Raw genomic sequence first — 27,099 nt, 5'->3', positions numbered from 1 at the left:
CTTGCCCCCGGGCCGTCCGCCCGGGTCCCCCTTTTTGGACTCTGCCTTGCCCCCGGGCCGTCCGCCCGAGTCCCCCTTCTCGGCTTCTGCCTTGCCCCCGGGCCGTCTGCCCGAGACCCCTTCCTGGTCCTCTGCCGTACCCCTGGGCTGTCAGCCCAAGACCCGTCCTCCAGACCCCCTCCACCCACCCTAGTGGCCCTAGTTTTGTGTTCAGTGTTGGTTCGTCTTGTGTCATGACTAGTTCGTCGGTGAGTGTTCTGTTTTGTCTTTGTTTATATCCCTAGCCTTGAAATAAAGAAGTTTTTTTCAGTTTATATCTGCATTTGGGTCCTGCTTCCAACATACATAGAACATGTAACATGCTCACTTTAGTCTAAGTTATCTTAGTGGGTCTCAAACGTTTTGATCACAATTTATGTAAACAAATATTTCTAAGGCACTCCTTTATGATAATTAGGATTCATAAAAACAGGTTTGAAATCATTTCAATGTAGGCCTATACTATAGGACAGTAAACCAAAAATATCGTTTAAAACTGGAGATAAAAAAATATGCATAAATAAATGTTAACTAGGTAAAATAAGATATGAATGAACAACAAAAATAAAATAAGTTACATTTATTTGTTATTGGCTATGGTATGGTTATTGGTTATGCTCACATATTTATTTGATTATTAAAATGTAAACCGATCTTTTTCATATGGGTGTTTACAGTTGTACCCCCTAGATCTAGTAGTAATTCTGCTCAAAGTGCACCAGATTGAAGCATTTTTCTTTAAAATGGTCAAACATTTCTTCCCGGGGGGGCATACCCCCAGACCCCTCAGAGGATGTGACATCCATTCCCCAATTCAAACATGTTCATACAATACTGAATACCAGGCGCGTCGCCTGGCCTTTAGCCCCGGACAATTCTCCCTCAATAATATACATTAACCGTGCTTTACCTGAACCTCATGACACTAGAGAGGACGGCAGGATTGTAATTGCCCGTGTTCAGTGAATGCAACAGAGGCAAGACACCAGACCAATCACCAGAGAGTTGAATGGAAATAAACGTGTCTTATTGGCTGACAGGTAATCCTGCGACAATGTTTAAACTGTCAGTCGGACTCTGAGTTTTTGAAGATGGACATAAATGTTTTTCTTAAAAAAGACAACAATTCTCAAATGGTGGCTCACACAACAACCCCAGAGCCACCATTTGCACCAGGTAAACAAGGTATGTAAATGTCAGTAAACTTCCAAGTTATGCGAACATGTAAGCAAAGCAGTGCTTGAATTGGAATGAAAAAGGTGCCAGTACTCTAAAATCAGCAACTTTTTCAAGTCAATTTTATATATACAGCCCACAAACAAGAATTTGGCTACTATAATGCTGGTGGGTTTGTCTCTTTACTACTGTATATTTTAGAAAGGTTCACTGTACTTAACATTTTTTATGATAGGCAGCGGATATGGCTAAAGCTCAGTAAGGTCAATATTAACTGAAAATATAGCAATCAAAGTCTAGATCTTCTGCTGAAGACACATGAAGCAGAGACCTTTCAGGTGAGAGCCCCTCTGGTGGTGTTCAACATTAATGACAAGGAAACAAAGCTCTGGTCAGAAGCATTTTTTATAAAAAGCTTTAACAAAATTAAGTATTTCTGTACATTTTGAATGCAATCTAACTTTCCAACTCAGAAAACGAAAAACGAAAAAGTGCCAAAAGTCTTCTCACATGGCTGAGCTGCTTTGCAATATACTTCACCACTGAAGAATACAAATATGTATAAAGTAAACTATGATGCAATCTAACTTTCCAACTCAGAAAAATGATAAAGAGCATGAACAAAGAACATGTAAAAACAAATGCAAAATTTGCACAATCTAAAATGAGAAACTGTAACTGCAAGTAACAAAGTCTGAGCCATGGTAAAGAGTTACATTGAACACCAAGCTGATCAGATAACTCCCTGGTTGGTCTGAAGTCCTTCTATCTCCAGGATCTGTACAAATCGGCACATTATGCCAAAAGTCTTCTCACTGGGTGAGCTGCTTTGCAATATACTTCACATTGTTAGAAAAGGCTCCAGAAGGCCTTGGGGACATCAGTATCAGGGGCTGGAGCTGGACAGGCTCTTTCATCAGCACTTCTCCTTCCCTTTGCCAGCCAGGACCTCACATACTGTTCCGGATTGAACTGTCCTAGTGATGGTCCATTACATTTAATGAAAACCAGGCTGGACAGTCGGCTGACAGAGAGAGCATTCCTTTTTGCAGTAAGGATATCGTTCATGCAGCTGAATGCCCGCTCACACTCACTAGTGGAGACAGCGATGGTTCGGACTGCTTTCAGTAGAGGCTCCATGGCAGCAGGTGTACGGGATGCCCTGGTTTCCTTGTATTCGCGAAAGCCCTGAACAGTCTCTCTTCTGTCCACTTTCAGCACTTCGCACAAACGTAGCACCTCTACGTCCTCATACTGTACGTCTAACTCCTCTTCAGGCCAACTTCCAGGATGGATAACTTTCATGTCCTGGATTAGCTGATTGTCCCGGGCCTCCCGGCCATGTAATGGGATTTCTCTTGTGCTGACATGAGAGGAGGTTGTGGAAGTCATTCTGTGTCTCAGATTCTCTACCATACTGCGGAAAAACTGACCTGCATGAATCTGTACAAGCCTGCCATTCTCACGCAGGGCAACACCCTTGAAGGACTTCTCAGCTAGAGCTGTATGAACTGTAGTCATGTGTGGGCCAGGCATGGTGACCATGGATTCAAAAACTCGTATTTCTCGAGTTAAGAGCCTATCTGCTGTAGGCAGTGTCATCTCTCTTTTTTGGAGTTGCCGAGAGAGGTCGCTGAGCTCTGTGAGCGCATCGTACATCAGTCCCAGATTGCTGACAAACGTTGCAGATGTGAGCACATCATCCAGGCCCTTGTACTTTGCTCTGTCTCTGGAATCCCTGTTCGTGTCGTTTGCAGCATTTGTGAAGTGATCATGAAGCACTCGGTAGTTTTCCCAGACTGCTCTGACGCTCCTTTCACTTGAAGCCACCCAGCGGATGGACAAAACACGCCCTATCACCAGGAGACGCTGTCCGACTGCTTGCGCACACTGCGCTAACTGCCTCTGATTTTTGGGGGAGGCATGGAACAAGGAATAGAGTTTGTCAAAAAAGATCTGGAAATGATTGAGCCCTGAGACCTCCTTGACCACATCCCCAACTGCCAGCTCTAGACGATGATTGGAGCAGTGCCACACAAACAGGCTTGGGAATTTACTACACAACTGGGTAGCAACGCCTGTTCTCTTCCCTAGCATGACTGAAGACCCATCACATGCAAAAGAAACGAAACACTGACCTAAAAAGTCCTCGTTAAAATCTCTTCCAAGACACTCCATTAACGCCTTTGTGATGTCATCAGCCGTTGTTCCATCCAACTCGATCAGCTCCCAAAAAAACGTTTCGGGCTCAGCATCAGCTAATGCTGAGCGTAGACACACAACAAGCACCGTTTTACCACTAATAGTGGTAGATTCATGTTTTCCAAAACACAGAGTTTTCTTTGGTTTTCTGTAATGTCTTTTGCCATTTTTTTCTTCAGCTCATGAGCTATGTGGTCGATGATTTCGCCACAGGTTTTATTGGAGTGCAAAACCCGGCCCACGTTCAGCCCATTCAGTTTCTGTACATTCAAATCAATTGGCATGTCTGTGAATGGCCGGCTATGTTTGCCAATTTTATATGCCGTTCGAAAAACTCTGATAGTGGTGTCTAATTCAGATTTATGCATAGACTGCACTTGATGTTGAATAGTTTCACGTGAAGCAGATGTAAGGATGTCAGCAGCTTTTACATGGGCTTGTGATTCTTTATGTTCTTTGATTTTTTTTCTCAGGCTAGCTTGTTGTTTGCCCTTGTCAACACCGAAATGAGACACTGCACACTCACCCCATTCAGTTGACAGTTTCAGTCCTTGTCCAGTGTGTATTCCCAAAGATTTGACATCTCTGCATATCCGACATCCTAGCTTCTTATCTTTAAGAAGGAGCCATGCATTGGTCTTGCAAAAATATTGCACCTGGTCCGTTGTCCAGCAGTCAGGTGCATCGCTTTGCCCGGTGTTGGTGGTGGCAGTTGCGCCAGCAGCAGCTAACGTTAGAGGCTCTGGAGGAGGCGGCGGAGCTAGTGCTAATGCTAATGCACTAGAACTTGGAGCAGGAGGATCAACCAAAGAAAGCTCCCCATCAGACACAATTTCCAACACAGGCACAGCATTCTCTGTATTTGAAGTTTCTTCCGGCGACAACCGCTGTCTTTTTGCACTTTTATTAATCCACGCTAACATTTTAGAAATGCTCATTTGTGACGTGACTTGCTTTCCTTCTCTCGGGGGCGTGCCTGCTCTGTTCTATCACTCTACATAGCCACCCACTGGGTGGGAGTTGCACTGCATAAACACAACACACGTGCATCTAGGTATGTAAATTGTAAAGCATTAAAACATGGTTTTACTAACAGTTTTCAGTATGTTGTTACTTCGGCATTATTATTAGTATTATTTTGAAACGTGTATTACTATTAAATCACGGTCAAATAGGTTAATTTTGACATAGTCGTTTCCACCACAGTATTTACATGGAGAAGATAAGCCCCGCCCCCTCTCCAGCACGTTCTGTTTGAATGACAGGAGTAAACAGCTGACAGCCGCTGTGAAACTCCAGCGGTTAGAGCGATGAGAATGTCCGTTCGGCACCTCATGACGCATCTACTGAGTACCGGGCGGCTGTATATATATATATGGATGTATAATAAGAACGGCGGGAGAGTGTTGAGTACTGGCACGGTGCATGAGTACCGGAGTACCGCCAGCATGCCGGTACTGAGCAAGAAGTGCCGGTACTCCATGGGTCAGAACCAGAAGTGCCGGTACTGCGTACCGGTGAGTACCGGCCCAATTCCAGCACTGAAGCAAAGCATAAATTACAGCTCCGTTGACGTTACTTTGAATCGTGCGGGTAAGCTAAACCGTTAGCATGTACTACTGTATAGCTAGCCAGAGATTTTAAATTAAGACTTTGTCATACAATATAAATGTTGTGTTTTTTAGCGTTACCTGGTGATTCAGTTAAAATCTCGCCTGCAGCAAATTGTCTAGAGCCGGCCCTGGCTGCGGAGGTGCAGCGAACCAGCTGGCATTGTGCTAATGTGCACGGGGCAGCCGGCATCCTCTCCTATCAATAAGTCATTATCTGAGCCGTGCCACTGATGGGCATCCTGCAGGCCTCTCTGCTGCTCAGACAAAAAGGGTGAGGAGAATGTTGGAATGTTGCCCATGTATGAGGTGTTAATCATGCCACAGGACAGCACCGCACCATAAACGGCTCAATGTAGGTCCCCTAAAGATTTTGCCCCAGATTTAGATTATTTTGACTGCCTGTCCTCTCAGTGGAGGTTGTTGGGTTTGAACTCATTGTGTCCCTGGATATTATTCAGCCAGAGGAAAACATCCTTCAGTTTTTTTCTTATAATTTCTTATTCAACTGAGTGTTGGTGCCATTTTCTGTAATAACATGTTTTCAAACTCAGTAATTAAATGAATACTAAAATATGTTCTGATTATTAATTCATACATTCACAAGAACATATTTTTTTAGGAACCACATTCATTTTCAAGCTCCAAATGTTTTAAATATATATTTATTACTTTTGCTTAAAATTATAGCTTAATCTTTATGGCAACATTTGTGAAATTATTTTTGTTAATTATTTCTTATTTGTTTCTGAATACTACTCCCTTATGGGGATTAACACTACAATTTTATGGAATGCACATTAACTTTTATTTTTGTCTAGTCTATGTAATACACCCATGACTTTTGAAGGGTTATCCAACACCAACACCCTTCAGAGTAGTTAATAATAAATATGAGACAGGATTTTACAACTCTTGGGAAGGCTGCAATTGTTTTATCTTCCATCTCTACGACCAGGAAATAAACTGGTTAATCACCTTGATCGAGTTACAGAGTTATCAAGCAGGAAAAGGATCTGCATGTCTAGATTGGCCGGTGCAGCTTGTTGGCCAATCTAAGACAAGGTTAACTTCTGTGCAGGAATCCTGTTTTGTCAACGTATCATCTTACAATATCATACGAAAAGTGTGTAAAACTTTGTTTATTATTTTATCAACAAAAACATCTGAGAAAGTCCAACATTTCCCTGTAGGAACAAAATCAGTTAGGTAGGGTTGGGGTTTGGTTTAAGGTAAGGGTTAACTGAAACATATTACTTGGATAGGTGTCAGGAAAAGATTGTGGTTTAGATTTAAATAACTACGGAAGTGGTGTTACTTTAGTACGGAGGTTACTTTACAAACAAGTCAGTTGTTCTTAGGGAAACAAAAGTACTTGGTTAGGTTTAGGTAAAGATTGTGGTTTGGGTTGAAATAAGTGTTGTTACTTAAGTACGGAAGTTATCCAAGATTGAGTCAGATTGACTTTCACGTGAGAAATGATCTACCGTCTCCTGAGTCCCGCATTATTTGGAACTACTCATTCACCCCAACCTCCTTCCCACAGACTTCTTCGCCCTTTATACCGGTCACCAGTCATTGTTCAGAATCACATGAGTTTGATTTCACAGTTTCCCGTTAAATTAATCATGTAGATTGCAATTATTTTCATAGCCATAATTACAAAAAGTTTATGAGAACAGGTATTATTGACTGTGTCCTCTTCTTTGCTGTAGGCCTACTTATGCATTAGAGTCATCAAAATAAATATGGAACTCTTAGACTGACACAGTGTCTGGCTGGCTTAATCGAGAAATACCATAGGCTATACATTAATGTTTCTTTACTCCACAAGCTGTTTCAAAACTTTAATTATAAATTAAGAATAGAGACAATAGTAAAACACTATCCAACTTCTCTTTCTTTGTGGCATTAAACACCCCCCCAAACACCCGACAGTAGCCTACTACCACTAAATCTCTAAGCATCATCTCCACCATCAGCTCCTATTACCGTGAACAATAACAGAAGAAAACTAGTTAATGGTGAACATAATTGGCCCAGACAAAAGGCCAAACACAGCGAATCACACTTTCCAGCAGGAGAGAGCAGAAGGCGACGTCTGGGCTGCAGCCAGCAAGTGGGGAGAGATATGTCACTGCAGATATCCATCTACCACCTGAATCACATTTCATTACTGGGTCAGCCACTGAACTGAGAGGCGGACTCGTTTACAGCCGGATACACAACAAGGCACTGTGAGAGAAGGACAGTGTTTGTCGTGTGCTGTTCAACAACTAATGATTACTATTCAGATATAGATTGTAAGCAAATCAGAAACGCTCTACAAGAAAGCCTTATTATGATGACATTATTTCCGCTTATTTAAAATGATTTCCTGTCCCCACCGGTGTGTGCACTGGTGTTTGTCATTAGGTGCATTACATTACTGTTGTTGCCTGTTGGAGATGTTAAATGAGGTAGACAAGGCTTAAATCCTCCACAGCGTTGATAACTGGCTCGCCACTCTCTCCCCGTCTAACACACTGCTGCGAGGAGGAGGGTTAACTATCAGCCATAATGTGTAACTGAAGATCAGCTTCCCCCTCCCACCCCGCCTCCCGCAGCACCCCCCCTCCCCCTGCCTCCCTCCCTCCCCTCCCAGCATACCCTGATGCTGTTGTTAGGGTGGTCTCAACTTCTGCTGTCACCAAGCCGCCGGTCTTTCAGACGTCCCGCTCCCTCCCCTGTTTTTTTTTCTTCTCTTAGGCGTCACAAGATTACTGAAGCAGTGCTGACATCTCTATCAGCCTGACCTAACACTCTGCCCTTTTCTTCCCTCCCTCCTTCGTCTTACACTCCAGGATCCATCACACTCTGGCCTGAGCCGCTCACTCCTACACATACAAAAAAAGAAGAAAAGGGAATAACAAAAACATAGAAAATACAGAAGGAACAGTACCTCTACGTTTTTCTTCTCCGGCAGGCAACACATGAAATAAACACTTTGCAGCCTCCAGCACTTAAAAGTAATTTAGATAAGACTGATCTCTTTCTCAACTCGGAGACAATCCCATGAAGTATTTCTGGTAAAGCTATGATGTGTATGAATCTAAACAGGGATATTTGACTATTCATTCCTACCAATCCATCCATTTGTATTGTCAGTTGTACTGTATAATATAATGGAAATATCCTTGGAGAACAATTCCACAGAACAGATTTTAGATAGTGTGTTTTAATCTATGGTTAATGATCCGCTGTCTTTTTTCCTCTGGGTTTACCGCCACCGTGAGGTTAATATTTCTGGTTTTGTGTCAAATGTCGCAACAACTATACGATGGCTTATCATGCAATTTGGATGACACATTCATGCCCCATTCAGGATAAATTCGTATTCGTTTGCTGATCTTCAAACTTTTCATCTTTTGCCATAATCAGCTTTGGTGCTAACTGTTAGCATGCTAAGTCAAATGGTTAACAGGGTGTTACACCTGCTAATCATCATAATGTTATTGTTAGCACGTTAGCATGCTTTATTTAGCCCAGAACTTTAACATCTGTAATTCTTGTAAAAAAAAGACCTGACTATTTATCGTCCTAAAAATGCAATATGAATTAAATAACTTTGTAATAATAATTCAATAATAATTCATGGTATTTATTTTAGCGCTTTTCCAAGTAGCCTACAATTAACATTATTTCCAATAACATTATATTAATCCATTCATATGAACTAAAGAAGTTCAGGAAAAATAGTTTTCCTTAAGGTCTTAGAGAGTATTCAATCCAATTGCATACAAGAAAATAGGATTATAATATAGATAGAATAACAGTCAAAGCATAACTGTTTCTAAGGTCTGCAGGCATTATATATTTGCCCCCGTATGAGGTTGCAAGGACAGAAGGAATTGTGAGAATGTCTTTATGGAGTTTCACCCGCAATGAAATATGGCTTACTTTTAGACCACCAGTGTGACAAAGTGAAATCGATATAGGGACGAATATAAAAATAGTTTACAAAGCAGATTTTCTGCTCAGTGTAGAGACGTGTAGGAAAATCCAAAAGCACGCCTCTTAATTTCATGCAGAGGATGAAAGGCCATTTAGCCTTTATTGGCTATTATTTTACAAGGTTAAACAAATGCTTTATTCAATGCGTTGAACAAATGATATGCTGCCTTCTGAAAGTCTATAATAACGTAATAGGACAACCACACAGTCCATATCACTGTATCCCTCACGATGGCTTCAAAAGCATTACATATTGTGCTGTGAAAGTGCTTAAAATATAATAATAACAGGTAAATAATAACATGATATGATGCAGAGGTGTGGACCCGAGTCATGTCATGTGAAAGTAATAGGTCAAAAATGTTGTGAGCTTAGAGTCGACTCAACATAAAACAGAATTTCCCCCTAGGGGGATTAATAAAGGTTAATTCTTCTTAAATAAAAAAAAGACTTTCAACCCAACTTGGACCTTAACACCAATGACTCGGGCCTTTACTTGGACTTGAGCCTTTTGACTTGAAAATACCCTCTACCAAGCCCAATGAGAAAAATTGCATTAGAAACATTTTCCACGAATAAATGAATTTCCCTTTATTGCGTGAATCAACTGACATTATAGCTTTTAATTCCCAGCAGAGACACTTCATAACTTCTTTCGGACTCAAAAAGGAAAGACTTTGAATGGGTCAGTCTCGACTAAGGACTTTACTTGGAATAACTTGACTAATCAGTCTTGAATTGAGAACTAACTTTGGACAATTCGGTCTTGACTTGGGACTGGTCAGTCTTGACCTCAGACTTGTCAGTTTTGCCTTGAGAATTGACTTCACATGGGATTAGTCAGTCTTGATTTTGGACTTGAATTGGGAATATTAAGTCTTGAATTTGGATTTACAAAACAATTACATCCCTACTCTGAAATGAACATTAGTGGATTCAGTATATTTACATTTACTGCAACAGCATGTACACCATCACTATGGGAACCATCAGAGAGACTCCTGCCTTGTTGATATATTGAACGGATTCTTGCCAAACACAAGGTCTGCATTTCTAATGTCTGTTTACGCGATATGTAGAGTCTTGTCTCTCATGTTTCTTGCATTGTCCTGCATCTAGTATGTAAGCGTGTTCGGACTCATTATTAGTGGTCAGTACGCTCTACTCTGGATTAAGATAAACAAATGCCTGTAATTGTATTGTTCTTGCGGAATGAGGCCATTTTAATTCTGGTCATTCACACATATGACCAGTCTCTCCTTTCATAAGTTGTATTGCATTTTGCCGGCTGAATGGTGTCTTTGCTCGCCGCCCGCATTCATCCAATAACCCCCCCTCCCCCCAGTGTTAGCTTTTGAGATTTGTGAAGGGAATGATTTTCATCTGCAAACAAACTGCTGCTCTTGATAGGATTCCTCAGTCGGCCCGGCCTGAGTTTTGTTATTAAGCAACCTAAAATGACACAGTCTGCGGGGGGCCTGCCAGTGGAAAGATGCTGTCCATTAGCTGTCAACAATGACCACTGGGTCTACCCTCCCATGGGACTGGCAAGCAAGGCATCGTCTCATCCTGAGTCTGGCTGAGAGATCACACAGGCTCCATTGTCTCAAGCAGCCTTGGGTTTTATTGTAGCAGCGCCTCTGGGAAAGGACGAGCCTTCACGTCTGTGGTCTGTAAAAAGAATGGGCTTTCTCCAGCTAAGGCCATGAAAACTGTAAGGGATGAATCTAGAGGAACACAGAGAGGCTACGGAGTAGATTTGGAATAGGGGCACCCCTCCTTAGACGAGCTCGGAGTCCCCATCCAGACCTCCCTCTCCCTCTCCCAGTGCTGACCTCCCTTCTCCACCTCTGTTTAATAATGCCTGGGCCTTGGTCATTATTTTGGGCAGATGGAGACGGGGGCAGGCAGTGAAAGGAGCTGGTGTCACTCCTGAGGAGAGGATGGTAGGGATGACAGAGAAGAAAAAGCGAATCAGAGAAAAGATCAAAAGCAGAAGCTCGCCTTTCACTTGCCTGAAAGCGCTAAAGAGGATAAGGAACGATCGGGCCCGGGGTCTCCTGTCCTCTCTGGCAATTAGACTCAGCTGATGGAGAGAAAGGCGTGAATGGCAGGGTTCAAGGCCCTCTCTAGGACTCACACAACGGGAAGGAGTTTTTTCCCCGACGCCTCCTTTATCTTCCTCTTCTTTCAGAGTGTCAGAAATGCAGCTGAAATATCTCTCCAAAAAGACAGCACAATCCCCAATGCCAAACCTTAATCACGGTGGCTGATGAGATTGAGAATGGGGGGGTGGCTGTTTGAGAGAAAACACACATTCTTTTCACAATTCATCTTTACACTTTATATGAGGCCAGGATTCAAGGGAGGTGTAGTCGGTTTATATGCGATCATTAAATTGAACAAAGTAAAGTCCATATTTTTTTATGAGATAGGGGACATATCGTGTCCTGGGTATAAGTTCCAATAAACAGCTATATCTCATTAAGTTTTCAAATGTGTTATAGAACAGCAGGGCTGAACGAAATCAAAACTGTTTATATGCTTAGCATATTAATATTTACATAAAGATAACATGAAGAAAGGTAGATTAAAAGATGCTTAAGTTGAATCAAACTAATTTAATGAAAAGGCATAATAATTAGTTTGCATGCATCATTAAACAGATGTTACTGGCGTTCCCCGAGGGAGGCGGGGCAGCCATGATGATTTGGTACAATAGAACCGACTGTTTCATGCAATTTAGTATTCATTTTTTCTGACTAGAGAGCTGTCTTGGGCACGGCCGCAGCAACATGTCCCACAGGAACCTATTAACATCTTCTAAATATGCAAGAGTTTCAATAGGCCGTCTATCATCCTCACAGAGGGACTCACAGCTTTTTCTACAACTTTAACAGCTTGTCATAAAAAGCACACCGGGTATTTCAATTACGCAGGTCATGAAAGAACGAAGGGACAGTATTTGGGTCTGTCACACACATTTAATTTGAACATATACACTTTGGTAAAGCTGGTTTAAAAGCCATGTCTAATCCACAGAAATATAAAACCACCTGAGCAAAGTGTAGCTAAGGATGTGGCTCACAAAAAAGATCAAAATAGATGTCTTTGGGGGATTAATCCCCGATTAAAAAGCAGGTTTGTCTGTGGAGTCCTCCCTTCAGAGGTTTGTTCAGGCCTAGCAGTGTAGACCATAGGTCGCGTTAACCGAATGTTTTCCGTCTATGACGGAAATATCTGAAAGGAAAATGGAAATGATACCGTTTCCAAACCTAACATTGCCATACAAATCATTGAAATGTCTGTGAGTTTTGGCTTTACGCTGTGCGTGCTGCCGAGAGGTGCAGTGGGTGCATAACACGGCGCTAACAGTTCACGAGCGTGCTCTTCCCCCCCTCGTCAAAGTTGTGTAAAGGCCGACGGGTAATATTGGATTTTGACGGAAATGTTACGATCCTCTCCGTCAAAATTACGGACAGCAAAAAGGTCTAGCACAACTTCTGGTGTAGACACCAACCCATAATGCTCCTGCAGACACACCTGTAGAGGAGAGTATAAAGACCCTGGACTGAACTGAGTCAAACATCAAGCTTCAAGGAGTCTCTCCAGAGCAGCTACACAGCCTCCAGACCGACCCTGAAGATGACTCCCTCTGCCAGCCTGCTGCTCCTGCTCGGCCTCTCTCAGGCACTTCCTCTCCAGGAGGAAGGAATCGAAGAAGATGAAGAAGAAGAAGTAGACGAAGAGGACACTGTCGAAATCAACCCCAAGAATTTTTACCTCCAACAACGCCACAGATGAGATCCTGCTGGAAGGAGACCTGCTAACTCCCAAAACCAGAAACGCCATGAAGTGCTGGTTCCAGAGCTGCCTGTGGAAGAAAAGCTCCAGAGGCTTATGGCACATTTCCACTGCAGCGGGGTAGCCCCGTTTAAGCATCACTAAGCGTCCTCGCTCAGGCCTCGGGCTGCCTCGCTGGCCGTCCTAGGCTGTGGCGCATTTCCATTCAAGTTTAGGACCTGGGGTAGCAACGCAGTGTAGGCGGGGCGATCAGCTTTTTGGCGGGCTTTTTGGCGGGCTTTTTGGGCGGAGCGACGCTGGGTAAAACTGCAGTGGCGTCATCTTCAATGCGACACAACTCACAAAACACACACAACAATGGAGGATTCGTTCACCAGACCGGCAGAAGTTTGCAGAAATGGCTGCCTACACTGAGAACCGGTGGGGGCTCCCACAGTGTGTAGGTGCTATTGATGGATCACACAAGGTGCAGAGGAGGAGGGCACTGACATCAGAGAGGGTTTGATGCGCTACCTGAATACCTAAATATGCATTGTATTGTATTCATTGTATTGAACATAAATAAATCATTTTTTTTTCATATACATGTGTTTGTCAAATGTTTTAAACAAATGTTATCTAAATTGAATATTTAGTAAATATTTGAATTTCAAGCATCAGTAAGTACTGCCCCATAATAAGAACATTTGAGGAAATATCAGATCATGAAAAGAAAATCTTTCTAATAAATTAAGCAAATATCAAAGCTAACTATAAACATAAATACTAAAGTGTAAAACACAGCAAAACTATATTCATAAATGCAAGTGTAAAATAGTGTGGACAATTGTAAACATGGATGGAGGCTAAAGTATCCACAACATAAAATAATATATTAAAATATAACCTCAATCTTTCTTCTAGACATGTTAAAAGCTTGCTTGAATGGGTTATAGGTTTCTTCTTTTGTTCTCTCGTCTTTGAAATATATAAGGAATGTGTTGTTTGAGTCTAGTAGAACGAGGGTATTACAATTGAGCAATTTCTACTACATGTATTATATATTTATCATGTATTCTTAATACTATTACAAAATAAACATGTAATAATGTTTTAGAGGAGGACCTCAAGCTAGCAAACTCAATTTCTTGCTTTAAATCTCTTAAAACTAACTTATCTTATGGGCTTTTTCCTAACTGATGGTGTTTGTTATTGCTTTATAAATTCATGTATGTTTATTTCTTCTCTAAATCAATTTTTTTCTGTTGGGTGCAATTCATTATCAACAAGAGATAAGATAAGTCAAAGAAGTACTTTATTGATGGCAGTATAAAACTACAAAAAAAATGTTGTATCAAAAAGGCATGCCATTAAACAATACAAATAAAAAATGTAAAACTGTATTGCAGCCAGCATAAATATACATGGCATTGTAAAAATAAATATAAAATGAACATTTTAAAGACAATAAATAAACAAGAAAGTACAAATGTTGCATTTAAAAAATAACTAGATATAATAAAATATATATTATGTACAATAACTATTAAGGTTATTTGAAGTATCACGTCGGCTGCCACGTCGGCTGCCCAGTCCCCCTAGCACCTCGCCAAGAGTGCGCAGGAAGGCTAGGTTGAAGGTCTCTGCTTGAGCGGCCTCCTCCCTTCTCAAGGCCGCATCCAACTCCCATCTCCGCTCAGCAGAGGCTGCTGGGCCATGTGCTGTTCATGGTGCCGTTCCTGCTGGGCCCGATCCTCTCCTCCTCGTTTCCTCTTGCCTGGGTGACAATAAGATAATAATTAGCAATAAGGAAAAAACACTGGACAGGTACAGGTCACACAAGGATATAAGAATAACATGTATAAACAGAACAACAGTAAGGTGAACTAAAGAAAGTTCTGGCCCTAGATGTTTACAATGATTGTGAAAGTGAATTACATTATGTCCAGCCTGTTGACAATGAATATACATATATGTATATGATAGGATGTCACACACAACTGTACTAGCTGCTTACTAGCTAAGACTTTACTTGTAACAGAGCATTTCCACACAGTGGTATAGCTTATTTTAATTACTGACGATGGATGATCCAAGGTTTAAAAAAACAAAACACAATTCCAGTCGTTTTGCCATTTCTATTTCTTACCTAGAACCACACGCTGCGGTGTCGTGATGGCACTCGGCGTTGGTGGTTGAGTTGGTGTCGGTTCTTCGGCTGGTGTCTGTGGTCGAGCTGGGGTCCGTTCTGGATTCGATGACGATGTTGTGGACGGAACACTGCCATCACCCGTTGTTCGGGAATGTTCCTCCTCACTAGTCCCAATGTAATCATCTAGAACAGCAAAATGACTTGTTAATTCCACAAACTACTGCAGCACAATACTAAATAGCAACAACAACTATAGAAAAGAAAAACTGAACGTAAACAATGGCACATATGGTGTTAGCAAACAATAGCTCTAGCTAAGGCTATCTGCCTAGGCTATCTGCCTTAGCTAGCTATGTAGCTCTTCGGGGCTCCATAAAAGCATGGGTTGTCGAACATTAATGTAAGGATAAAATAGACTTCTTTGTTAGAAGTGAGCGTACCTTGCAGGGACTCCAGTAAAGCCGTTGCAGAGTCCAGGCCTCCCTCCCTCCCAACGTTGGCCGGTCTATGGCCGTAAATCTGGTCCAACAAGTCGAACCACTTCCATTGTTTCCTACCCGCACCACTCGTGTTATTGTTGTCCTTTACTTGGCGATATTCACTCTTCATCTTTTTGAGTTATTCCCTATACTGCAGGAAAGTCCTCGAAAATCCGCGTTCGGACATCTGTGCAGAACAGTTTCACATTTCGAGTTGGTCCGTCGAGCTCCCGCTGGATTTTATCATCCCCAATGAGATTTAGGAACGTCGTCACCTCCTCGGTCGACCACGGTGTGCTTTTCTTCGACGTTGCCATTTTTGTAGCTCCTCCGTTTACAAAAATGCTGTTTATAAAAATGCTGCAAGCTTGCTTCTAGATATGCGACGCTAGGGATGATCTTGCGCGCGATCTTGTGACGATTCTCTCTGACCAATCAGCAGTCGAGAGTGTTGACGTCACTAGTTCAGCCCTGGCCCTGGCCTGATAGAACCACGATGTTATGGGGCCGGAAAAAGAGGGAAAAAGTACCCGCTAGCCGGTGCTAGGCTATATGGAAAGGCCACCAAAAACTGGCCTGGCCGCTTGAGGACGGTTAAGGACGCTTAAACGGGGCTACCCGCTGCAGTGGAAATGCGCCATTAGTGACGATCCCCTTCACCACGAGCAGTCAATTCACCAGCTCGGAGAGACAGAAGATCACCAACGCTATGAATGCCTTCCACAGCAAGACCTGCCTCCGCTTCGTCCCCCGTCGGAACCAGTACGACTACATCAGCATTGAGAACAAGGCGGATGTTACTACTCTCTGGGCAGAACAGGAGGCAGACAGGTGCTCTCTCTCAACAGGCGAGGCTGGGTCTACCACGGCACCGTCCAGCACGAGATCAACCACGCTCTGGGCTTCCAGCACGAACAGACCAGGAGCGACCGCGACTCACACAGCAGGATCAACTGGCAGAACATCAATCCGCAGATGGCCTACAACTTCAAAAGGCAGGCCACCAACAACCTGAACACCCCCTACGACTACACCTCCATCATCAACCCAGTCTCACGGCATTTCGTGTTATAGTCATGAAATTAATTTAATCTATTGATTGGTGTTCACCAACACGATTTTCGCATTTTTTTCGTGTCACAGAGAACGATTTTAAAAGCAATGTATTTCTATTGGTAGTTTTCGTGCCTGCACCACATATTTTTGTCCGGTCGGGTCTTGGAATACCAGAAGCTGTGGGATTCATAAAAACATTTTCTTACTCAATATCTTACCCTAAGCCTAACCCTATCCCTTTTATTTTAAATTGTATAATGTCGAAGTTTTTTTGCAGTCCGCGAGGAAAATAAATGGGGCTCAGAGCCTCTGAATACTGAAATCTGTATTTTTTTGTCATATTTTTTTCCTTCTAACTTGTTATTATTTGGTGCAGGCACGAAACATACTACCAATAGAAATACATTTATTCTAAAATCGTTCCGTGTCAGAATACTGACATCTGTATTTTTGTAAATCTGTTTTTCCTTCTAAATTGTTATTATTTACGTTGCTTTTAAAATCGTTCTGTGAGACACGAAAAAAAATGGCGAAATCGTGTTGGTGAACACGAATCAATAGATTAATTTCGTGACTATAACACGATATCGTGTGAGACTGTGTTGCCATCATGCACTATGGATCATGCCTTCTCCATCCAGCTGTGTCCTCTGTAACATCTGGGGCCTCGTTTTTAAAGCCTTGCGTAGGATTCACGTGGGAAGGTTGCTTACGTAGGACAAAGCAAATAAATACGCACATACATTTTCCGATTTATAAAACACTGCTTACCGGCGTAGGACTTGCGCGCGGCACATCCTACGCCGGTTTCCTTTTTATAAATCACAATCAACTCGAAATGCGGCGCAGCTTTCGCGGGCTTCACGTAACGCCCATATTTGCCTATAGAGTGGCGAAGTCACGCCCATCTACTTCCTCCCCATGGGACCTTATTTCGGAAAAATTATGTATTGAAGTCAATGAAGAGAGAAAACTTATCTTTCGATCCCGTTTGAATTGTGCCATGAATTACACAGATGATGTTTGTCAATCTTAAAAAATCATTTTGAAAAAAAGTCACAGTTTGTCGTAAAACTGTTGAAATATAAGACTATGAAAAATACGCAACTAGAAAGACTACAAATCCCAGAGTCGCGTAAGTGATGTCATAGCTGATGTCACAATTGTTTTCCTCCACTAAATAAGAGATAACTAAGATAAGGTAACTTTAACAAGATGCCTGTGTGCTTAGTACCAGGTTGTTATCATACCAGCAATGGGTCTTGCTCGTTCTTTCGCTTCCCGTCTGATGAAAGGACCAGGAGTGGCTGGATCAAGTTAGCTACCTAGTTCATTTTTATTAGCCTTAACATGAAGTAACATTAAGTAAACCAAAATGTTAAACAGTAAGAGTAGTAGTCATATTTCGTGAACCCTTTGAAGAATACTGTCACACCGGTGTGATCAATCAATCAATGTTTTTTTATATAGCCCAATATCACAAATGTTACATTTGTCTCAGTGGACTTCACAGTTTGTACAGAATATCAGTATGAAAATATGACACCCTCTGTCCTTAGACCCTCACATTGTACAAGGAAAAACTTCCAGAGAAAACCCACAGTTTAAAGGGAAAAATGGGAGAAACCTCAGGGAGAGCAACAGAGGAGGGATCCCTCTCCCAGGACGGACAGACGTGCAATAGATGCCGTGTGTAAATTGAAAAGATAATACATTTGCAACATAGGTATTCCAAATGTTTGGAAATGCATGTGTGTATAATAGGAAGATGAATCCACGAGGATATCCATCCAGGACTTATGATCGAGGACACCAGCAACAGGCACGGCCACGACTCAAGATCCAGGGCTCGCTATCCAGGACTCCGGACCACAGCAACAGGACCATCCATGACTCTGGATCCCGGCGTAGATAGACACCAAAAAGAAAGAAATTTGGGGAAGCTGGGTTATTCGGAACATGAGAGTACACAGGTATAGACAGAGAGAAGGAAGAAGTAAGATGTCCCCCGACAAACTAAGCCTATACAGGGCTCAACGCTAACTTTTAAAAGCGGTTGCCAGGCTGGCAACCAGGCATCAGCTTTTGGTTTCCAAAACGGAAAATACGATTGCCATTTTTAGTCACCTTGTATTTTAAATAATTAAGATACTATACAATTATACATCAACTTAATAATGAAAATGTGACAGAAAGGAATGTTCGAATACTTTACAATAAGTAATTAACACAATTAATTAAAACTAAATTGGTAGTAAACTTGTGCACCCTCAATTGCTGGTATACAAAATACCAGTAGTGCAGCTGTTGTCATTTTCTTCACAGATCCCTCACAAATGAATTGAGCAAGTCACTAGTTTCTTGGTCATCCGTTGTCTCCCTTTCAAATGTGGGTTTTCTTGACCTTTGTACTGATCCCCACCATAGATCCATTGGCCCTTCAGCATTGAAGTCTTGATTGTGGTTCTGTCATTGGCCAGACTATTACATTTCTAATGTTAAATACATGAAAACCATTCACAGTTAAGAATTAGATATTAATTATTAATGATGTACATTACCTTTAATATGTCTAACTATATTTAAAATGTGTTACCTTTTTATAGAAGTGATTATATTTGTATGCCAATATTTTCCTATGGTAGAGTTTCGTTTAGCACTTTTATTTTGGTAGTAATAAGATCGGGACTCTTATTTTGAAGGAACTTTTACCGGCAGGGAATGGAAAACGGAGCAGAATGTACATATATATTTCGCCTCCCAAGACTTTACACATTTCCTCTTTGCTTTCGTTCGGGTTCACCTTGCGCTTTATCAGTTGAATCTCTTTGAACATTCGTTTGAGATATTGACGGGAACTTTTTACCGCACAGTCAAACAACTTAATTTGCTTCACCATTTTTTGTAAAACAAACACACGGCGCACCGCGCACGCGAGTAAACGTGCATCACTTTCTGGCTCCGTAATCACACCAATGCAAGTGCAACTTAAGTATCATGTTCCGACTGGTCACAACAATAATTAAATATCACTCTTAATACAACAAATAATTAACATTTATCTATTTTGGGGTGCACATTTAGCTGTTTGCTGTCCTTATTTATTTATGTTAAAAACTGGTTGCCACTGATGGAAACCAAAGGCCAAGAAGTGGTTGACATTTTTTCTGAATGGTTGCCAATGGCAACCGTTACTGTCGAGCCCTGCTATATCAGCAAAACTAGGGGCTGAATCTAATCAGCCCTAACTATAAGCTTTATCAAAAAGGAAGGTCTTAAGCGCACTCTTAAAAACGGATAGGGTGTCTTCCTTCAACAGCTTAGTTGGAATCGGGTCTAAGATACACATTGATGGTTTAGAAGAGAGAATCATTGAATTTAATTGTTCAAGGTTTATGGCTGAAAAGCATTCTAATTTACTATCTAGTGTAATATTAGAACTTACGTTACCGGGAGCTGTTGATAACACTATACTGGTCAAAGGCAAGAGGTCATTAATTTTGTTTCTAAGAGTAACAATTTTATCGTTAAAAAAGCACATCAAATCATTGCTACTGAGTTCTATGGGAATAGAAGGCTCAATCGAGCTGTGGCTCTCTGTCAGCCTGGCTACAGTGCTGAAAATAAATCTTGCATTATTCTTATTCTCATCTATTAATGAAGAGTAGTAGGCTGCTCTCGCTTTATGCAGTGCTTTCTTATATTCATTGAGAGTAATATGCCAAATTAAACGAGATTCTTCAAGTTTAGTGGAACGCCATATCCTTTCAAGTTGTCTCGAGTTATGCTTTATTTTGCGGGTTTCGGCATGGAGCTAATCTATGTTGTTTTATTTTCTTCTTTTTCAAAGGAGCAACAGAGTCTAATTTTATTCGCAGCGCATCTGTAGCACTATCAACAACATGATCAATTTGGGGTGGTGTACATTTTGTATAAGTTTCCTCCCTTACATGCAGACATGCTATCGAGTTAAGTATTGGTGGAATCTCTTCCTTAAATTTGGCTATAGCACTAACAGATAGGTTTCTGCTGCAGGAACGTTTGATTAATGGTTTGTAGTCTAGTAACCGTACTTCAAAAGTTACTAAGAAATGGTCGGATAAAGCAGGATTATGCGATTCAACTAATAGTTGCTCAATTTCAATACCTTAAGTCAGAACAAGGTCGAGATTGTGATTATAGCAGTGGGTTGGTTTATTTACACTCTGACGGAAACTAACATAACCTAATATTATAGAGTTAAATGCAACAGTAAGGCTATTTTTATTATCATCAACATGAATATTAAAGTCACCTATGATAATTACTTTATCTGTTTTAAGTACCAAAGTTGATAAAAACTCAGAGAATTCTGATAAGAATTCTGAATAAGGACCTGGTGCATGGTACACTGTAACAAATAAGATTGGCTGCAAAGTTTTCCAGGTCGGATGCGTAAGACTAAAAACAAGGGTTTAAGAGACCATCTTTTGAGCGTATCCCCTGGGGCCTCATTTATAAAGGGATATACCATGGGATATACCAACCCAGACTCATAAAAAAACGTGTAATAACTACGTTGGTTCACAACGTAGGACGTAGTATTTCTACAAAAACGCCTCTGAAATTGTAAGTTCCCTACGTTTTTTTCACCATTCATTCCAATGGCTGGCGTCTATGTCACGTGATCTTCACATTTCTCCCTGCAGAAAAAAAACATGGCCGAACTTCGTTTTATTCTCGGTGTAAAATGCCTATTTTAAAGTTAGTTTGGCCATTAAAATGCGTTTTGATGTCATTTGATGCGAGAAATATGAGTTGTTATTTCAGATTATGTGTGCAGTGGATGTACATGATCTTTAGTTTGCTAGTTATTACGAAGATTAATTCACGAAATTGTGTCGATACAACATTTTCATTGTTACCAAGGTGGTTGCTAGGGACGCTGCTATCGATATTATTTCTGTTATGTTGTGTAACAGTTTAATGGTGTAATCTTTATTGCTACCCCTTCCCCGTCAATGTATAGTGTTGGTCCACAGAGCAAACGTATTAGTTTAACAAAATCCGCATCTAAAATTGTTATTTTCCCCTGTGCAATTCCAGTCTCACATCTCACATCACATCGTCATAAACAAATACCGGAAACAGACCGAAAACACTTTATTCCGAGTGTGCTTGCTTTTATCTTTGAAAGTCATTACATAACGGCATTGTAATACACGGTTCGGCTGCATTAAATATTACATATCTGCCGTAGTTCTCTATTTATAGAGCCCTGATGAGAAGACTTCTAGACAAACATGAGGAACTGCCGCCAACACTGAAAACGTGACATGGATCATAAATATATCAGCCATTAAACAACATCTTACATTTCTTTTCACACAATACGTCTCCTTGCAGTATCAACACTAATTCGGCTGACTTTTATATTTGATCCAATTGGTAGATAGGCTGTATTTACACCATAAAGGTGCACAGCTGATATAAAGGGACACCTAGTGGTTAAAGCATGTTATTGAATTTCATTATTTTTATTATTAGATATTAATAGGATCCCTATAAAGTATATTCATTACTCGTTATTCTCTACTAATAGTTAATTAAAGACTGTATATAATGACTATTTTGCACATCCCTTTCAAGATTTCAAGATTTTCTAAGGTTTATTGACATATCATATACACAAACGGTGTAGTTATGCAATGAATGAAAAACTTTGTGTATACCTCCAGCAATGTTAACTATGTTGAAGCACTTATTTTAACTGATATTATACATATGTATTATACTCTTATATAAGATGTATGTAGATAGTATAATAAATGTGCAGAATACGACAGTTTAATGGTGGAGGTACACACATATTGATAGATATCTTGTAATGCACTGTTGAGGAACCTGCGACCAAAGTTTTTCATCTCCGGCCTTGTCAGGTATTGAACAATCAATAAATAAAGAACACAGAATTATTAAATATAAAACACAAAATGTGTGTGATTATACTAAATGATTTACAAATAAACACCACTGCATATTTACAACTGTTACACATGCTGATGTAACGCAAATGTTTCCAACTTGGGATCAATAAAGTATATCTTATCTTAAGATGATCGATGGCTACTGCCATATTTGCAAAATGTGCCTCTGAACCTTGACAAGTGCATGTTTCAGGCTCATCAATTAACAACAGGAGGGGTCACAAACATAAGACCAGCTGTTAAATAAAGCTCTTCTGACCTTAGCTGGCATGTGGGTAATGCTACCCATTATGGGCACAAGCAATTTTCACCAATTTATTAATTATACGTTCTACATTTGAGTGTTTCCTATCCCCTAAACCTCCAGGGATGTACACAGTTTAATACTGGCCACTTCTTATTATGGGAAATACGAAAACGTCTTTTAAAACTACACTCCCAGTAGAGACGTGCCATAGATAGAGAACATTACATTACATTGCATTTAGCTGACGCTTTTATCCAAAGCGACTTACAATAAGTGCGTTCGACCAACAAAATACAAACTTGAAGAAAACAGAATCATATAAGTACATCAGGCTTCATAGAGCAAAAACATTTCAAATGCTACTCAACTGGCTTTAGGTAAGCCAGTCCTTTATTAGTATATAAGTGCTCTGTTAATAGTTCTATTGCTCGAAGTGGAGTCGAAAGAGATGAGTTTTCAGTCTGCGCCGGAAGGTGTGTAAGCTATCTGCTGTCCTGATGTCAATGGGGAGCTCATTCCACCATTTTGGAGCCAGGATAGCAAACCCACGTGTTTTTGCTGATGGGAACTTGGGTCCCCTTCGCAGCGAGGGTGCAGCGAGCCGTTTGGTTGATGCAGAGCGGAGTGCACGTGCTGGGGTGTACGGTTTAACCATGTCCTGGATGTAGGAAGGGTCAGATCCATTCGCAGCATGGTACGCAAGTACCATTGTCTTGAAGTGGATTCTAGCAGTTACCGGAAGCTAGTGGAGGGAGCGGAGGAGCGGCGTGGTGTGGGAGAATTTAGGAAGGTTGAAGACCAGACGAGCCGCCGCATTCTGGATGAGCTGCAGAGGTCGGATGGCACATGCAGGTAGACCAGCCAGGAGGGAGTTGCAGTAGTCTAGGCGTGAGATGACGAGAGCCTGGACCAGAACCTGCGTCGCTTTCTGGGTCAGCTGGGGACGTATCCTCCTGATGTTGTAAAGCGTGTATATGCAGCAGCGGGTTGTAGCAGCTATGTTTGCAGTGAAGGACAGGTTGTTATCTAGGATCACACCCAGATTCCTTGCAGTCTGAGTCGGGGAAACAATAGAGGTGCCGATGTTGATTGTTAGGTCAAGAGTGGGACAATCTTTTCCCGGAAGGAAAAGCAGTTCAGTCTTGTCAAGGTTGAGCTTGAGGTGATGAGCAGACATCCACTGAGAGATGTCAGCTAGACAAGCAGAGATGCGTGCGACGACCTGGGTCTCTGAGCGGGGAAAGGACAGAATTAATTGGGTGTCGTCAGCGTAGCAGTGGTATGAAAAACCATGCGGGCTAATGACAGATCCGAGCGAGTTTGTGTACAAGGAGAAGAGGAGGGGACCAAGAACAGAGCCCTGAGAGACCCCTGTAGTTAATTGACAAGGGTCGGACTCCGACCCTCTCCAAGTAACCCTGTAGGTGCGGTCTTTGAGGTATGAGGTGATGAGGGAAAGTGCAGAGCCTGAAACTCCAAGTTCTTGGAGAGTGCGAAGGAGGATCTGATGATTCACCGTGTCGAATGCAGCAGACAGGTCCAAAAGGATGATGACAGAGGAGAGGGAGGCTGTTTTAGCAGTGTGCAGTTCCTCAGTGACCGCAAGGAGGGCAGTTTCTGTGGAGTGACCTGCCTTGAAACCAGACTGGTGCGGATCCAGAAGGTTGTTCTGATGGAGATAACAGGAGAGTTGTTTAAAGACAGCGCGTTCAAGTGTTTTAGACAGGAACAGGAGGAGAGAGACAGGCCTGTCGTTTATAACATCAGACGGGTTGAGAGTGGGTTTCTTTAGGAGAGTTACTCTTGCCTCCTTGAGACTGTTGAAATGGGTGAGAAACGGTAGAATATCAGGAGCGATAGTCTGAAGGAGGTTTGAAGGGATAGGGTCCAGAGGACAGGTGGTAGGGCGGGCAGAGGTAATTAGGGTAAGAACCTCACTTGGAGAGACAGGGGAAAAGGAGGTCAGTGTGTGGGTGAGAGGAGGGTCTGGTGGTTCAGTGGTGAGTAAAGGTGAGTCAGAAAAAGAAGAGCAAATATCATCAACCTTTTTTTCAAAGTGGTTAACAAAGTCGCTTGACAGAAGGGAGGAGGGGGAAGGGGCTTTGGGGGGGGGGGGGGGGGCCAGGAGGGAGGAGAAGATGGAAAATATTTTTTTGGGATTGGAATAGGAAGATTGGATCTTATCTTGAAAGAAAGTGCTTTTTGCCTGAGAGATCGAAGCAGAGAAAGAGGAGAGGAGAGCCTGATAGGTTAGGAGGTCGTCATGGTGTTTGGATTTCCACCGTTTCCGCTCTGCTGCCCGAAGGACGTTTCTATTAGCACGCAGTGCGTCATTTAGCCAGGGAGCAGGAGGGGACTGACGAGCCTGCCGAGATGTGAGAGGACAGAGAGAGTCCAGAGAGGATGAGAGAGTAGAGAGGATAGTTTCTGCAGCAGAGTTTGGAGGTAGGAGTTGGAACGAGTCAGAGGAAGGGAGGGCTGAGAGCACCGATGAGGCAAAGGTAGAGGGGGAGAGGGAACGAAGGTTACGGCGGACAGGTGCAGGATGAGAAGAGATTAGTTCGTTATGTTTGGAAAGGGGTAGAGAGAATGAAATGAAGAAGTGATCAGATGTGTGGAGCGGGTTTACAGATAGGTTAGAAGTAGTGCATGTCCTTGAGAATATGAGATCAAGGACATTGCCAGCATTATGAGTTGGTGGGGATGGAGACAGTGAGAAAGCAAAGGCGGTTAACCCTCTGGAGTCTAAGGGTATTTTCTCGATTTTTAGATGTTTTCTTAAATCACCTTTTAAATGTATTTCTTCTAAAATGGCACCCATGTGTTACATAACAAAATGTTCAGGACAATCTCTAGTATTGCTATATATGCAAATTACTCACCTTAGAGCACTGTTTGATGAGATAAGTAGCTCAAAAGCTTAACATTTGACATCCGATTTTCGGAAAATCTTCAAAACTCTTGTGAAAACACAAATTTACTCATGTGATCGAATTGTTTTGGTGTTTTAGATTTGGTTACCAAAGTCTTAGGATTACAAAAGTAGTGAAATATTTGAATTACACTGTATATAAATGTGTTATTCATGTCTAAAATGAAATTTTATAAATTCGCATTCTGAGTAAAACAGCTGTCAATCACTCTACTTTCACCACAGCAGGGACTGAGATATATCAGGACTGAATAATGACTTCATATTACATACCAAGGTTCATGTGATGTGTACAAAAAAAAGAATTGAGCATTAGAACTTTTTTTTTCAACCAACAATGTATATAAATATAACTGCAAAATCTCACTATTTACAATATTGAACATCAGAACTTTTTTTCCTTCAACCAACTATTCATTATACACTGACAAAATGATCCTTCCTCCAGTAGTCCAATACATTGTCCAGTTTCAGCAGCCCCATGTATTTATAGAAATCCTCTACAGTCAAGTCAGTCCATTTGTAGGTTTTACCCTTTCCCATCTCCTGTGCAGCCCGCTTGTTTGTGTTGGTACAGAGTGTCTGTACTGTTAGTGCACTGAAGAACAGCTTGAACAGGTCAAGGGGTTTGTTTGATACTGTTGAGCTGAGCTGTGGCCCGGGTGTGCGAGCAGGTTGAAACCTGGAGACAGGGGGAGCAGTGTCAGGGTCTTCGCCTGTCTTCCAAGACAGTGGAGCTGGCTGCTGTGCAGGTGGGGGTGATGGTGCATGGGCAGCTGGTGGCTGTGTGGGAGGTACGTGTGCTCTACGAGACCTCTTTGCTGTCAGGGTTGATGGTGGTGGCTGTGGTGGAGCTGAGGTGTATCTTGACCTCGTCGCAGGCAGAGATGGAGGCAGCTGTCGTGATGCTGGTCCACTAGTGCTTGGTGGGGATGGCAGTGGTGAAGGCCCTTGATCCACGGTAGATCTCAACATGGTGTCAGGCACAGCTGGAGGCTCCTGGATAAATGTCATCTGTGGGCAGCTAGGCCCAGGCAGCTGTGAAACCTCTCTGTAAAACAAATAAAAATTGTGGGACAATAATTATTACGAAGTTCCACCCACCCACACACACACACACACACATATAAATAAATTAAATATCTCCGTTGTGGGACAAATAAAGGATTATCTCATGCATCTACACATGTAACCTTACTTATACACACCAAAATAACGTTTACACATAAAGTTTATCACAGACACACATTTAAATAAGTCTATAACAAAGTCTCATCTGTACAGAACAGTATGATCAAATAAAATACATGTCTATAAATGTCTCCGTTGTGGGACGAATAAAGGATTCTTTTTATTCATCTACACATGTAACCTTACTTATACATGCCAAAATAACGTTTACACATAAATAACATTTACACAGAGTAAACGTTTACTAATCAAGAGTCTATTTTGTCCCGAGAA

The 27,099-nt window shown here is 41.7% G+C and overlaps 1 pseudogene; it reads left to right on the top strand.

The window, feature by feature from the left end:
• Positions 1 to 12,626: 12,626 nt before the first annotated feature.
• Positions 12,627 to 26,555, top strand: LOC117557810 (annotated as a pseudogene).
• The last annotated feature ends 544 nt before the right edge of the window (positions 26,556 to 27,099 follow it).

The sequence above is a fragment of the Gymnodraco acuticeps genome, unplaced genomic scaffold (assembly GCF_902827175.1).
Source record: "Gymnodraco acuticeps unplaced genomic scaffold, fGymAcu1.1, whole genome shotgun sequence".
NCBI classification, from domain to species: domain Eukaryota; kingdom Metazoa; phylum Chordata; class Actinopteri; order Perciformes; family Bathydraconidae; genus Gymnodraco; species Gymnodraco acuticeps.
Note: the sequence above shows the minus strand (reverse complement) of the source record. Positions and strands in the feature narration are given on the sequence as shown.